Source organism: Salminus brasiliensis, chromosome 2 (genome assembly GCF_030463535.1).
Source record: "Salminus brasiliensis chromosome 2, fSalBra1.hap2, whole genome shotgun sequence".
Lineage (NCBI taxonomy): Eukaryota > Metazoa > Chordata > Actinopteri > Characiformes > Bryconidae > Salminus > Salminus brasiliensis.
In genome coordinates this window covers 9,246,113-9,259,571 of record NC_132879.1, presented here as the reverse complement: position 1 = coordinate 9,259,571, position 13,459 = coordinate 9,246,113, and the positions used below count along the sequence as shown (strand labels likewise).

At 37.9% G+C, this 13,459-nt stretch overlaps 1 protein-coding gene across 2 annotated transcripts in view; it reads right to left on the bottom strand.

Moving 5' to 3' along the window:
* The window catches only part of LOC140550341 (CMP-N-acetylneuraminate-beta-galactosamide-alpha-2,3-sialyltransferase 1-like), an 82,414-nt gene that overhangs the window by 63,519 nt on the left and 5,436 nt on the right, over positions 1 to 13,459 (bottom strand). The window contains exon 2 of one of the 2 annotated variants that reach the window (XM_072674287.1): positions 13,133 to 13,193. The exons of the other annotated variant lie outside the window; for it this stretch is intronic. The gene's annotated coding sequence lies outside the window, so the exon portion shown is untranslated. The remainder of the gene's footprint in view (positions 1 to 13,132; positions 13,194 to 13,459) is intronic. 2 annotated transcript variants of the gene reach the window in all.

Sequence of the window (13,459 nt, the reverse complement as noted above, 5' to 3'; positions counted from 1 at the left end):
CGTCTCTAGTGTGAACCATGCCTTGATGCAAACAACTTGGAAAAGACAGAGCGGATGATCCACAGATGTACAGAGAGAGATGCATGGGGTCCTATGTCTCTGTAGTGTTAAGTAGAGTGGGTGGGTGTGGAGAAGAGAGAAGTGTGTGTGTGTGTATGCGTGTGCTGACTGGTATAGTGTGTACTAAGGTTGGTGTACTCACAGCTTGCTGGATTACATAATAAACAAATAATATTTTTTGAAGAGTGTGTCTGCGTGTATTTGTGTGTGTACAGTGCATGTACGAGTGTCCGTCTGTCACCTAATTCAAGAGTACGAGAGAGAGAGAGAGAGAGAGAGATAGAGAGAGGCTGAAACCTATATAAAGCATTTAAAGCAGCCACAGCACTAATCTGAGTGTAAATGGAGCTTTTACTGAGAACACACACACACACACACACACACATTTACACTGAATACGTCTTCATCTGTGTGTACATCTGCTCCCAGATGATGCAAGAACGACAGAGAGGGAGAGAGAGACATACAGATGGAGATGGGGGATAGAGAAAAAATAAATGAGAGGGCGAGAGACATGCAGAGAGAGAGAGAGAGAGAGAGAGAGAGAGAGAGAGAGAGAGAGAGAGAGAGAGGAGGGTAAAACCTTCAGAGGTAAAGAAGGAGAGAGAGTCTGGAGAGAGTCAAGAGATAAGGAGGGAGTGAGGGAGAGACAGGAGAGAAAGAGAAACAAACAGGAAAGAGAGAGAGAGACTGAGAGAAGGGAGGGAGGGGGAGAGAAAAAGAGGAGAGCTATAAGAAAAGAGAGAGAGGAGAAACAAGAACATACAGATAAAGAAGAAAAAGAAAGTAAGCATGAGAGAAAGAGAGAGAGAGAGAGAGAGAGAGAGAGAGAGAGAGAGAGAGACTTTTTTATTTTTTATCAACACTTTATTGCACCCCTCCGAGGGCACTACAGCATGCAAAAGTCACTGCAGGCCATCCCAGCCATCAAGCAGCACATAAACAAACAAGAATTTAAAATGAACAATAAATAACGACGATGAAACAAAACCCAATAAAAAAATAAACAAGAAGAAACGCTGATTTCCATCAATAAAATTCAGGCATAAAACAGAGCTCACCATCTGACACCCAGCACACCGCCTCCCCACAGCACCACACCACTTTAAAAGTCTCCAAATCAGACATGCACTTACACTAATAATACACTAATAATTACAACCAATCAAAAGCCTGGATTTCACCAGTCTAGAGAGGGTCCGGACAGCGTCATAGTCAGCTGACTGTGCCACACGGTTCTTGCGGCTGCCAGTTTAGATTGACCAAGAAGTATTTGTGTGTGTACAGTGCATGTACGAGTGTCCGTCTGTCACCTAATTCAAGAGTACGAGAGAGAGAGAGAGAGAGATACAGAGAGAGAGAGAGAGAGAGAGAGAGAGAGAGAGAAATACAGAGAGAGAGAGAGAGAAATACAGAGAGAGAGAGAGAGAGAGAGAGAGAGAGAAATACAGAGAGAGAGAGAGAGAGAGAGAGAGAAATACAGAGAGAGAGAGAGAGAGAGAGAGAGAGAAATACAGAGAGAGAGAGAGAGAGAGAAATACAGAGAGAGAGAGAGAGAGAGAGAGAGAGAGAGAGAGAGAAATACAGAGAGAGAGAGAGAGAGAGAGAGAAATACAGAGAGAGAGAGAGAGAGAAATACAGAGAGAGAGAGAGAGAGAGAGAGAGAGAGAGAGAGAAATACAGAGAGAGAGAGAGAGAGAGAGAGAGAGAGAGAGAGAGAGAGAAATACAGAGAGAGAGAGAGAGAGAGAGAGAGAGAGAGAGAAATACAGAGAGAGAGAGAGAGAGAGAGAGAGAGTGTTAAAGGAAAATAAAGTAAATAACAAGGTTTTTAACAAGGACTGGAACAGCTGCTCTGATGTAGAGGAGTGTGTGTGTGTGTATGTGTGTGTGTGTGTGTTTCTCTGTTTGTTGTTATTAATCATCTTGTAAAAAACATCAGTTCTGTTCCGACGTTTATTCTGATCTTCTGCTTTTCTCCTGATTGTGTTCAGAACTGAGGTGAAGATTAAAACCTGCTGAACTAAACTGAACTGAAAGTGTGAGGGAGGGAGAGAGAGGGAGAGAGAGAGAGAGAGAGAGAGAGAGTGCATTAAAGGCCACTGTGCATTAAAGGCCACTCTGTATGCTATATCGATTCTCAGTTATTGTGTCCGACCCTCCGAGCTCCTTTAATTAAACACACTCCACTGTTCAGAAGGTCACTGATGGCTGGACGCGGATTAATGACACACGAGAAATAGAAACACCATCAGATGGACTCATATGAGCGGAACACTGACTGCTTAAAATTCATTAAACACACCCGGTGTGGACGCACTCGTCCAAATTAAGACTGTAATGATTTCTATACGTCCGGCTATACATTTTCTTCCAGGTCGAGCTTGTGATGGGTACCCTGAATTATTGAGCACAAGGCAAGAAGGACAGGACACCGGTCCATCACAGGGTACCACCTACACTTCACCTACACTTTTGGTTCCTTAGGCCCTTAGGCCCTTTAGTTGTAGAGCCCACTACATTACTGGCCTAATTAATATCAGTTTCACAGGCCCCAAAATAGGACCCTGTGGGACTCCACAAGATATAAGATATAGGGTTCTTCACCCTCAAACATCTCTATTACAAGCACGGTTCCTTATGGTTCTTCAGCAGAGTGTACCATGTATGCTTTAGGAAGTGTAAGGAAACCAGAGTACCCAGAGGAAATCCACACTGGGACACTGGGAGAACACGGCAAACTCCTTACAGACAGTGACCGGAGTAAACCCACAACCCCAAACCCTGTGGAATTATGCAACACAGTTCTATAGTTCTATATAGGGCTGCAACTATTGAATACTTTTGATACAGAGTATTCTGTCGATTTTTTCATAGATTAATCGAGTAATCAGATAAATCATGCTTTGATATGTTTTTAAACAACTATATCAATAGTGTGTTATGCAACATGAAAGGTCTCTTTAAATAGGCAAGAAATTAGCTATTTTGCATTAATCAACACAAAATGCTTTCATTCAGACTCAACACTTTTACTAGATCAAAGCTTAAAACCTTTGTCTTATTGGCTCCAGAACTCCGCCCATTTAATCAACCTTTCTGTGAAACTTTTATGATGTACATGAAAAAAAGAAACACTATGAAATACAACTTCACAAATATATTTGACTTCATAATAAACATATAAGGTATTTCAGTCCGTCTTTAGCCTGTTTATATATAAACTACTCTAACTGATGTCAGTTAGACGTTAGCTACTCTAGCTGATGTTAGTTAGATGTTAACTACTCTATCTGATGTTAGTTGCATGTTAAATACCCAAGCTGATGTTAGTTAGATGTTAATTACCCAAGCTGATGTTAGTTAGATGTTAGCTACTCTAGCTGATGTTAGTTAGATGTTAGCTACTCTAGCTGATGTTAGTTAGATATTAATTACCCAAGCTGATGTAAGTTAGATGTTAGCTACTCTAGCTGATGTCAGATATTAACCAAGTCAAGCTGAAACACTATGAAATACAACTTCACAAACATATTTGTCCTCAGTTTTATCTTCATTAAAAAAGGAAGGGGTGTACCCCCTGCAATAGCTAGTTAGTTAGATGTTAAATACTCTATCCGATGTTTGTTAGATGTTAAATATTGCATCTGATGTTAGTTAGATATGAATTACTCAAGCTGATGTTAGTTAGATGTTAACTACTCTATCTGATGTTAGTTAGATATTAATTACCCAAGCTGATGTTAGTTAGATGTTAACTACTCTATCTGATGTTAGTTAGATGTTAACTACTCTATCTGATGTTAGTTAAATGTTAGCTACTCTAGCTGATGTTAGTTAGATATTAATTACCCAAGCTGATGTAAGTTAGATGTTAGCTACTCTAGCTGATGTCAGATATTAACCAAGTCAAGCTGAAACACTATGAAATACAACTTCACAAACATATTTGTCCTCAGTTTTATCTTCATTAAAAAAGGAAGGGGTGTACCCCCTGCAATAGCTAGTTAGTTAGATGTTAAATACTCTATCCGATGTTTGTTAGATGTTAAATATTGCATCTGATGTTAGTTAGATATGAATTACTCAAGCTGATGTTAGTTAGATGTTAACTACTCTATCTGATGTTAGTTAGATATTAATTACCCAAGCTGATGTTAGTTAGATGTTAACTACTCTATCTGATGTTAGTTAGATGTTAACTACTCTATCTGATGTTAGTTAAATGTTAGCTACTCTAGCTGATGTTAGTTAGATATTAATTACCCAAGCTAATGTTAGTTAGACGTTAGCTACTCTAGCTGATGTTAGTTAGATGTTAACTACTCTATCTGATGTTAGTTAGATGTTAGCTACTCTAGCTGATGTTAGTTAGATATTAATTACCCAAGCTAATGTTAGTTAGATGTTAACTACTCTAGCTGATGTTAGTTAGATGTTAGCTACTCTAGCTGATGTTAGTTAGATGTTAGCTACTCTAGCTGATGTCAGATAGATATTCACCACTCTAGCTGATGTTAGTTAGATGTTAAATACTCAAGCTGATGTTAGTTAGATGTTAAATACTCTAGCTGATGTTAGTTAGATGTTAAATACTCAAGCTGATGTTAGTTAGATGTTAGCTACTCTAGCTGATGTTAGCCAGATATTAACAACTCAAGCTGATGTTAGTTAGATGTTAAATACTTAAGCTGATGTTCGTTAGATGTTAAATACTTAAGCTGATGTTCGTTAGATGTTAAATACTCAAGTTGATGTTAGTTAGATGTTAAATACTTAAGCTGATGTTCGTTAGATGTTAAATACTCAAGTTGATGTTAGTTAGATGTTAAATACTTAAGCTGATGTTAGTTAGATGTTAAATACTTAAGCTGATGTTCGTTAGATGTTAAATACTCAAGCTGATGTTAGTTAGATGTTAAATACTCTAGCTGATGTTAGTTAGATATTAATTACCCAAGCTGATGTTAGTTAGATGTTAGCTACTCTAGCTGATGTTAGGTAGATGTTAGCTACTCTAGCTGATGTTAGTTAGATGTTAAATACTCTATCTGATGTTAGTTAGATGTTAAATACTCTATCTGATGTTAGTTAAATGTTAGCTATTCTAGCTGATGTTAGTTGGATATTAATTACCCAAGCTAATATTAGTTAGACGTCAGCTACTCTAGCTGATGTTAGTTAGATATTAATTACCCAAGCTGATGTTAGTTAGATGTTAGCTACTCTAGCTGATGTTAGGTAGATGTTAGCTACTCTAGCTGATGTTAGTTAGATATTAATTACCCAAGCTGATGTTAGTTAGATGTTAGCTACTCTAGCTGATGTTAGTTAGATATTAATTACCCAAGCTGATGTTAGTTAGATGTTAGCTACTCTAGCTGATGTTAGTTAGATATTAATTACCCAAGCTGATGTTAGTAAGATGTTAGCTACTCTAGCTGATGTCAGATATTAACCAACTCAAGCTGAAACACTATGAAATACAACTTCACAAACATATTTGTCCTCAGTTTTAAGGGGTGTACCCCCTGCAATAGACCACCTGAGAATAAAGAATAAATATCAAAGTGTAAAGGTACTTCATTTCCCAACCATCTCCAAAAGTAAATGCTGATGAATGCAGTCATAAATGAATTTATTTAACTCCATCTGTTGCATTTTTTATTACTACCTTACGTATGGGAAAGACGTGTTTTGAGATGTAATCTATCTGTGTGTGTGTGTGTGTGTGTGTGTGTTTGTGTGTGTTTGTGTGTGTTTGTGTTGCACGTGTGCGGCAGGGAGAGATGAGGAGGGATAACATACATGAGTGAGATCTTGGTGCATTTGCAGTCTTGCTACTTATCATGCCTAGTCACTGTCGACTCATAACACAGACTACACATAATTAGAAATACTGTCCGTTCTAACAAGCGCTAGTGTTAGCAGTTAGCAATCGTAAATATCCGCTGTAGAGGCTCTGAGTCCGCGTGGAGAAGCACAGGTCACGTGAGGATGTTTTCGCTTCAGCATTACAGTTACAGTTAGCAGTACTATTATGGTAGGCCAGGTCCGTTTTACAGCGGAAACACTGCACTACACTTGGCATTAGGCATGGTGCTAATTGGTTCATGCTTATCTGCTCCAGAGAGTCCTATTCTATTGACAGTACTTCTTTAAAGGGATTGGCACAACCTTTGCTCACCTAGAAATCTAAACAGTGAAGTAAGTTTTTCCATTAAGATTTTATTACGATTGGATCTTTCCTCAAATGCAGATGTTGTTTACTTTGTCCAACACCACACTCATGATTACGTTTCAGTTTCTTCTGCATCACATAGTGGACATCTTTTACATAAGTTCCCTGTGTTATCTTTTAATCTTCATTTTAACGACTTGCAAATAAATAAAAGCTCTAAACACTGGTTTGGTGGCAGCTGCTCTCAGAGCCCCGTCACAGCTTTAATGGATGCGGACTGTGGAGTGTGAACAGTGTTCGGCGCCTCCAACTGTTTTCAACAACGATTCAGCTGAAACGACGTAGCGCGGCAGCTGAGTGTACAGTCTCCTTTCACAAGGGCGAAATAAAGTTTAATGTTTTGTGGCCTAATTTGTTCAGTTGAATAGAAGAGCTGAGGCTTAATTCAGCCTGCAGTCCCGGAGTGGCATCTCAATGCGGATTAACCCTCAGACCTCTTTACTGGCATATAGTAAGAGATAATAATATAGATATGAAAAAGAAGTAATACAATTGTGTGTGTGTGTGTGTGTTAGGACATTTGCTAGAAAGAAGCAGTATCAGAAAAGGTCTTTCAGTCCATCTTTATATATATTTATATAAATATATAATATATATTTAACTACTATAACTACTCTACCTGATGTTAGCTGATGTTGAATACTCTAGTTGATGTTAGTTAGATATTTACAAGCTGATGTTAGTTAGATGTTAGCTACTCTAGCTGATTTCAGATAGATATTCACCACTCTAGCTAATGTAAGTTAGATGTTAAATACTCTAGCTGATGTTAGTTAGATGTTAAATACTCAAGCTGATGTTAGTTAGATGTTAAATACTCTAGCTGATGTTTGTTAGATGTTAATTACCCAAGCTGATGTTAGTTAGATGTTAGCTACTCTAGCTGATGTTAGTTAGATATTAATTACCCAAGCTGATGTTAGTTAGATGTTAGCTACTCTAGCTGATGTCAGATATTAACCAACTCAAGCTGAAACACTATGAAATACAACTTCACAAACATATTTGTCCTCAGTTTTAAGGGGTGTACCCCCTGCAATAGACCGCCTGAGAATAAAGAATAAATATCAAAGTGTAAAGGTACTTCATTTCCCAACCATCTCCAAAAGTAAATGCTGATGAATGCAGTCATAAATTAATTTATTTAACTCCATCTGTTGCATTTTTTATTACTACCTTACGTATGGGAAAGACGTGTTTTGAGATGTAATCTATCTGTGTGTGTGTGTGTGTGTTTGTGTGTGTTTGTGTGTGTTTGTGTTGCACGTGTACGGCAGGGAGAGATGAGGAGGGATAACATACATGAGTGAGATCTTGGTGCATTTGCAGTCTTGCTACTTATCATGCCTAGTCACTGTCGACTCATAACACAGACTACACATAATTAGAAATACTGTCCGTTCTAACAAGCGCTAGTGTTAGCAGTTAGCAATCGTAAATATCCGCTGTAGAGGCTCTGAGTCCGCGTGGAGAAGCACAGGTCACGTGAGGATGTTTTCGCTTCAGCATTACAGTTACAGTTAGCAGTACTATTATGGTAGGCCAGGTCCGTTTTACAGCGGAAACACTGCACTACACTTGGCATTAGGCATGGTGCTAATTGGTTCATGCTTATCTGCTCCAGAGAGTCCTATTCTATTGACAGTACTTCTTTAAAGGGATTGGCACAACCTTTGCTCACCTAGAAATCTAAACAGTGAAGTAAGATTTTCCATTAAGATTTTATTACGATTGGATCTTTCCTCAAATGCAGATGTTGTTTACTTTGTCCAACACCACACTCATGATTACGTTTCAGTTTCTTCTGCATCACATAGTGGACATCTTTTACATAAGTTCCCTGTGTTATCTTTTAATCTTCATTTTAACGACTTGCAAATAAATAAAAGCTCTAAACACTGGTTTGGTGGCAGCTGCTCTCAGAGCCCCGTCACAGCTTTAATGGATGCGGACTGTGGAGTGTGAACAGTGTTCGGCGCCTCCAACTGTTTTCAACAACGATTCAGCTGAAACGACGTAGCGCAGCAGCTGAGTGTACAGTCTCCTTTCACAAGGGCGAAATAAAGTTTAATGTTTTGTGGCCTAATTTGTTCAGTTGAATAGAAGAGCTGAGGCTTAATTCAGCCTGCAGTCCCGGAGTGGCATCTCAATGCGGATTAACCCTCAGACCTCTTTACTGGCATATAGTAAGAGATAATAATATAGATATGAAAAAGAAGTAATACAATTGTGTGTGTGTGTGTGTGTTAGGACATTTGCTAGAAAGAAGCAGTATCAGAAAAGGTCTTTCAGTCCATCTTTATATATATTTATATAAATATATAATATATATTTAACTACTATAACTACTCTACCTGATGTTAGCTGATGTTGAATACTCTAGTTGATGTTAGTTAGATATTTACAAGCTGATGTTAGTTAGATGTTAGCTACTCTAGCTGATTTCAGATAGATATTCACCACTCTAGCTAATGTAAGTTAGATGTTAAATACCCAAGCTGATGTTAGTTAGATGTTAAATACTCTAGCTGATGTTTGTTAGATGTTAAATACTCTAGCTGATGTTTGTTAGATGTTAATTACCCAAGCTGATGTTAGTTAGATGTTAGCTACTCTAGCTGATGTTAGTTAGATATTAATTACCCAAGCTGATGTTAGTTAGATGTTAGCTACTCTAGCTGATGTCAGATATTAACCAACTCAAGCTGAAACACTATGAAATACAACTTCACAAACATATTTGTCCTCAGTTTTAAGGGGTGTACCCCCTGCAATAGACCGCCTGAGAATAAAGAATAAATATCAAAGTGTAAAGGTACTTCATTTCCCAACCATCTCCAAAAGTAAATGCTGATGAATGCAGTCATAAATTAATTTATTTAACTCCATCTGTTGCATTTTTTATTACTACCTTACGTATGGGAAAGACGTGTTTTGAGATGTAATCTATCTGTGTGTGTGTGTGTGTGTTTGTGTGTGTTTGTGTTGCACGTGTACGGCAGGGAGAGATGAGGAGGGATAACATACATGAGTGAGATCTTGGTGCATTTGCAGTCTTGCTACTTATCATGCCTAGTCACTGTCGACTCATAACACAGACTACACATAATTAGAAATACTGTCCGTTCTAACAAGCGCTAGTGTTAGCAGTTAGCAATCGTAAATATCCGCTGTAGAGGCTCTGAGTCCGCGTGGAGAAGCACAGGTCACGTGAGGATGTTTTCGCTTCAGCATTACAGTTACAGTTAGCAGTACTATTATGGTGGGCCAGGTCCGTTTTACAGCGGAAACACTGCACTACACTTGGCATTAGGCATGGTGCTAATTGGTTCATGCTTATCTGCTCCAGAGAGTCCTATTCTATTGACAGTACTTCTTTAAAGGGATTGGCACAACCTTTGCTCACCTAGAAATCTAAACAGTGAAGTAAGATTTTCCATTAAGATTTTATTACGATTGGATCTTTCCTCAAATGCAGATGTTGTTTACTTTGTCCAACACCACACTCATGATTACGTTTCAGTTTCTTCTGCATCACAAAGTGGACATCTTTTACATACGTTCCCTGTGTTATCTTTTAATCTTCTTTTTAACGACTTGCAAATAAATAAAAGCTCTAAACACTGGTTTGGTGGCAGCTGCTCTCAGAGCCCCGTCACAGCTTTAATGGATGCGGACTGTGGAGTGTGAACAGTGTTCGGCGCCTCCAACTGTTTTCAACAACGATTCAACTGAAACGACGTAGCGCGGCAGCTGAGTGTACAGTCTCCTTTCACAAGGGCGAAATAAAGTTTAATGTTTTGTGGCCTAATTTGTTCAGTTGAATAGAAGAGCTGAGGCTTAATTCAGCCTGCAGTCCCGGAGTGGCATCTCAATGCGGATTAACCCTCAGACCTCTTTACTGGCATATAGTAAGAGATAATAATATAGATATGAAAAAGAAGTAATACAATTGTGTGTGTGTGTGTGTGTGTGTGTGTGTGTGTTAGGACATTTGCTAGAAAGAAGCAGTATCAGAAAAGGTCTTTCAGTCCATCTTTATATATATTTATATAAATATATAATATATATTTAACTACTATAACTACTCAACCTGATGTTAGCTAGATGTTGAATACTCTAGTTGATGTTAGTTAGATATTTACAAGCTGATGTTAGTTAGATGTTAGCTACTCTAGCTGATTTCAGATAGATATTCACCACTCTAGCTAATGTAAGTTAGATGTTAAATACCCAAGCTGATGTTAGTTAGATGTTAAATACTCTAGCTGATGTTTGTTAGATGTTAAATACTCAAGCTGATGTTAGTTAGATGTTAGCTACTCTAGCTGATGTCAGATAGATATTCACCACTCTAGCCGATGTTAGCTAGATATTAAATACCCAAGCTGATGTTCGTTAGATATTAAATACTTAAGCTGATGTTAGTTAGATGTTAAATACTCAAGCTGATGTTTAATAATATAGATATGCTGATGTTAGTTCTAAAGGATGTCAGCTAGATATGAACTGCTCTAGCTGGTGCTAGTAAGATGCTAACTACTAGATGTTAAGTACACTAAATGATGTTTGTTAGATGTAAACTACTCTAGCTGATGTTAGCTAAATGTTAAGTACACTAGATGTTGTTAGTTTGCCAATAACTACTCCAGCTAATGTTGGCCAGATGTTCTCTACTCTAGCTGATGTTAAGGACCCTCTCTCTGATGTTATCTTGATGATAACTATTCTAGCTGATGTTAACTATTCTTTTCTTAGCCAATAAAGCTAGGATTTTTTGTACTGAAAATACACACACACACACACACACACACACACACACACACATGCTTGCTGTGGGATGACTGATGCGTCTCACAGACTTTGCAGCTGTTCCTGTTGTCTGTCATTCTACTTCCATTAGCAGACGCTCCAAATCAAAATTAAAACGCAGAGCTGTAACACACACCACCTCAAACTTTTAGCAACATTTAAAAAAAGAAAGCCGACATGTGGTGTAGCCCACATAGCGCCGCACCTCTGTTCAATGCCATTGGTCCTCGGATGGTTCCTTACAGACGTGTGTGTCGCAGTCTAACTCACTTGTTGATTGAGGGATTTCTCTCAGCTGTTGTTTTTATCACTGCAATGCCAAAAACTTCATTATCACCAGAAACACAGCATGGGAGCGGCTCTTACTGCTCAAATCAGCTCAGCCAAGCAAAGACCCTCCGCTGGAGAGAATTAATTAGCTATTACCGTCTTCACAAATGCATATATATGTATGCATGCCGAAAATATTCAGACGCTGCATCACTGCATAGCTACTTCTCATCAAATACACACTCAGTCAAGCTGAATACAAACTGAAATGGACTGAAATGACAGAATATTGAACAAGTTAACAAATATATTATGTTAATAATAAACATAAAGGTTCACTGCCTCCCAAAAACCTTGCATCTACAAAACTGCATTTTGGGACATTTCCATTATTCATATTCCATTCATCATATATATATATATATATATATATATATATATATATAGATAACAGTGTCTTGACACTACATATTTTTGACACAGCAAATTAAAGAGACCCTAAAATGGGCCGTATTGTAATATATGATAATTTGTTAATATTTCTATTATATATATATAGGTCAACCTGGCTGTCTTGAGAATTTACTGAACTAAATAAATATTTAAATATTAAATAAACTTAAACAATCAACAAATAGTCAACAGAATAAAACACAATTATGCAAATAATCCACAATTTTAAAAGGCCAGTTTGCTTTTACAGTGTGCTTAGTGAAACTCTTTACTTACTTACTTTTGTTTGTTTATTTTCTATTAAGTTTATCATTCATTTAACAGCCTGTTAAACTTTATTTGGTTTATTTTCAATGTTTCGGTTTGTTTGTTTTAAAGCTCCATGATCACCCTGATGCACAGAGGTGGTCAGTGACTGCTTAGTAAAGAATCAGTTCTACGGTGGCACAGATGAATTACACAGTTACAACAGTAAGAAACAAACAAGCTGCTACTGCTGGCAGTTTTTAATGAAGGAGGCAAAAGTTTTGTTTGTTTTACAATAACACTGATCATCATCACTGCTCCTTTCACTGCTGTTTTATAATCAGTGTCCAACAACTGAATCTGAAGCCAAGCCAGGAAAAACATTCACAGCAACCGGAGGATGAAGCTGTTGGATGCCACTTGATTAGAGTAAGGAAAGCAAATATTGCAGCTGAGGATCTAGAGGGTTCCAGCTTCAGAGACAAGCTATATCCATTATATATACATTGTTACCTCAGGTTAACAAACCCCTCTTTCACCTTGCAATGACTTAATACATGTTAAACATGACAACGGGACAATAATGAAGATATATATTTAAATAAACCAATAAACATATAAAATAATATATATATATATATTATTATTATTATTATTATATATATTTTTTATATAATATTTAATATTGGGGGACACCCCTTCAAATGAATGCATACTTAAAGTTGCACCCATTGCTGACACAGATAGACAAATGCACACACATAGCTTGTCTGGTCCCTGTAGAGAAGTACTGCCAATAGAATAAGACTTTCTGGAGCCTATTGGCATCTCGCCTAATGCCAGGTATGGGCTAGAGTGGTATAAAGCCCCCAACTGTGTTCTCTGGAATGATGGATGGCGCTCCATCTAATATATTATTATTATTATTTTTATTATTATTATTATTATTCAGTGCATTACTTAAAAAAAGTATTTGGGCATCACTTAAAAAAAAAAATTGGCATCATTATTTCTTTAGGATTGAGCCCGTCTGATTCACCTTCATAATTACCTGGTGAGTTAATGAGGCGTCCAGCAGTTTGAGGAGCCCCCGCCTTGAGGGTTTTGGACCCCTGTTGGTTTAATAATCAGAAAAGCGTAATCAGCATCATTCCCTGAGCAGTGTTCGCGAGAGTTCATCTCTCAAGACAAACAAGAATCAGCAAGAGGCAGGACGCTATGAGCTGAGGAATTAATTGGCGAGAGCTACAGAGATTAGTGGCCGCTGGTGGAGCAGCATTAGCCTGCATTAGCATTAGTCAGCATTATGACCAACACTGCTGATAAGTGATTTATACGGTTGGGTGGTACAGCAGTGTTGAAAGTGCTATTCCAACAG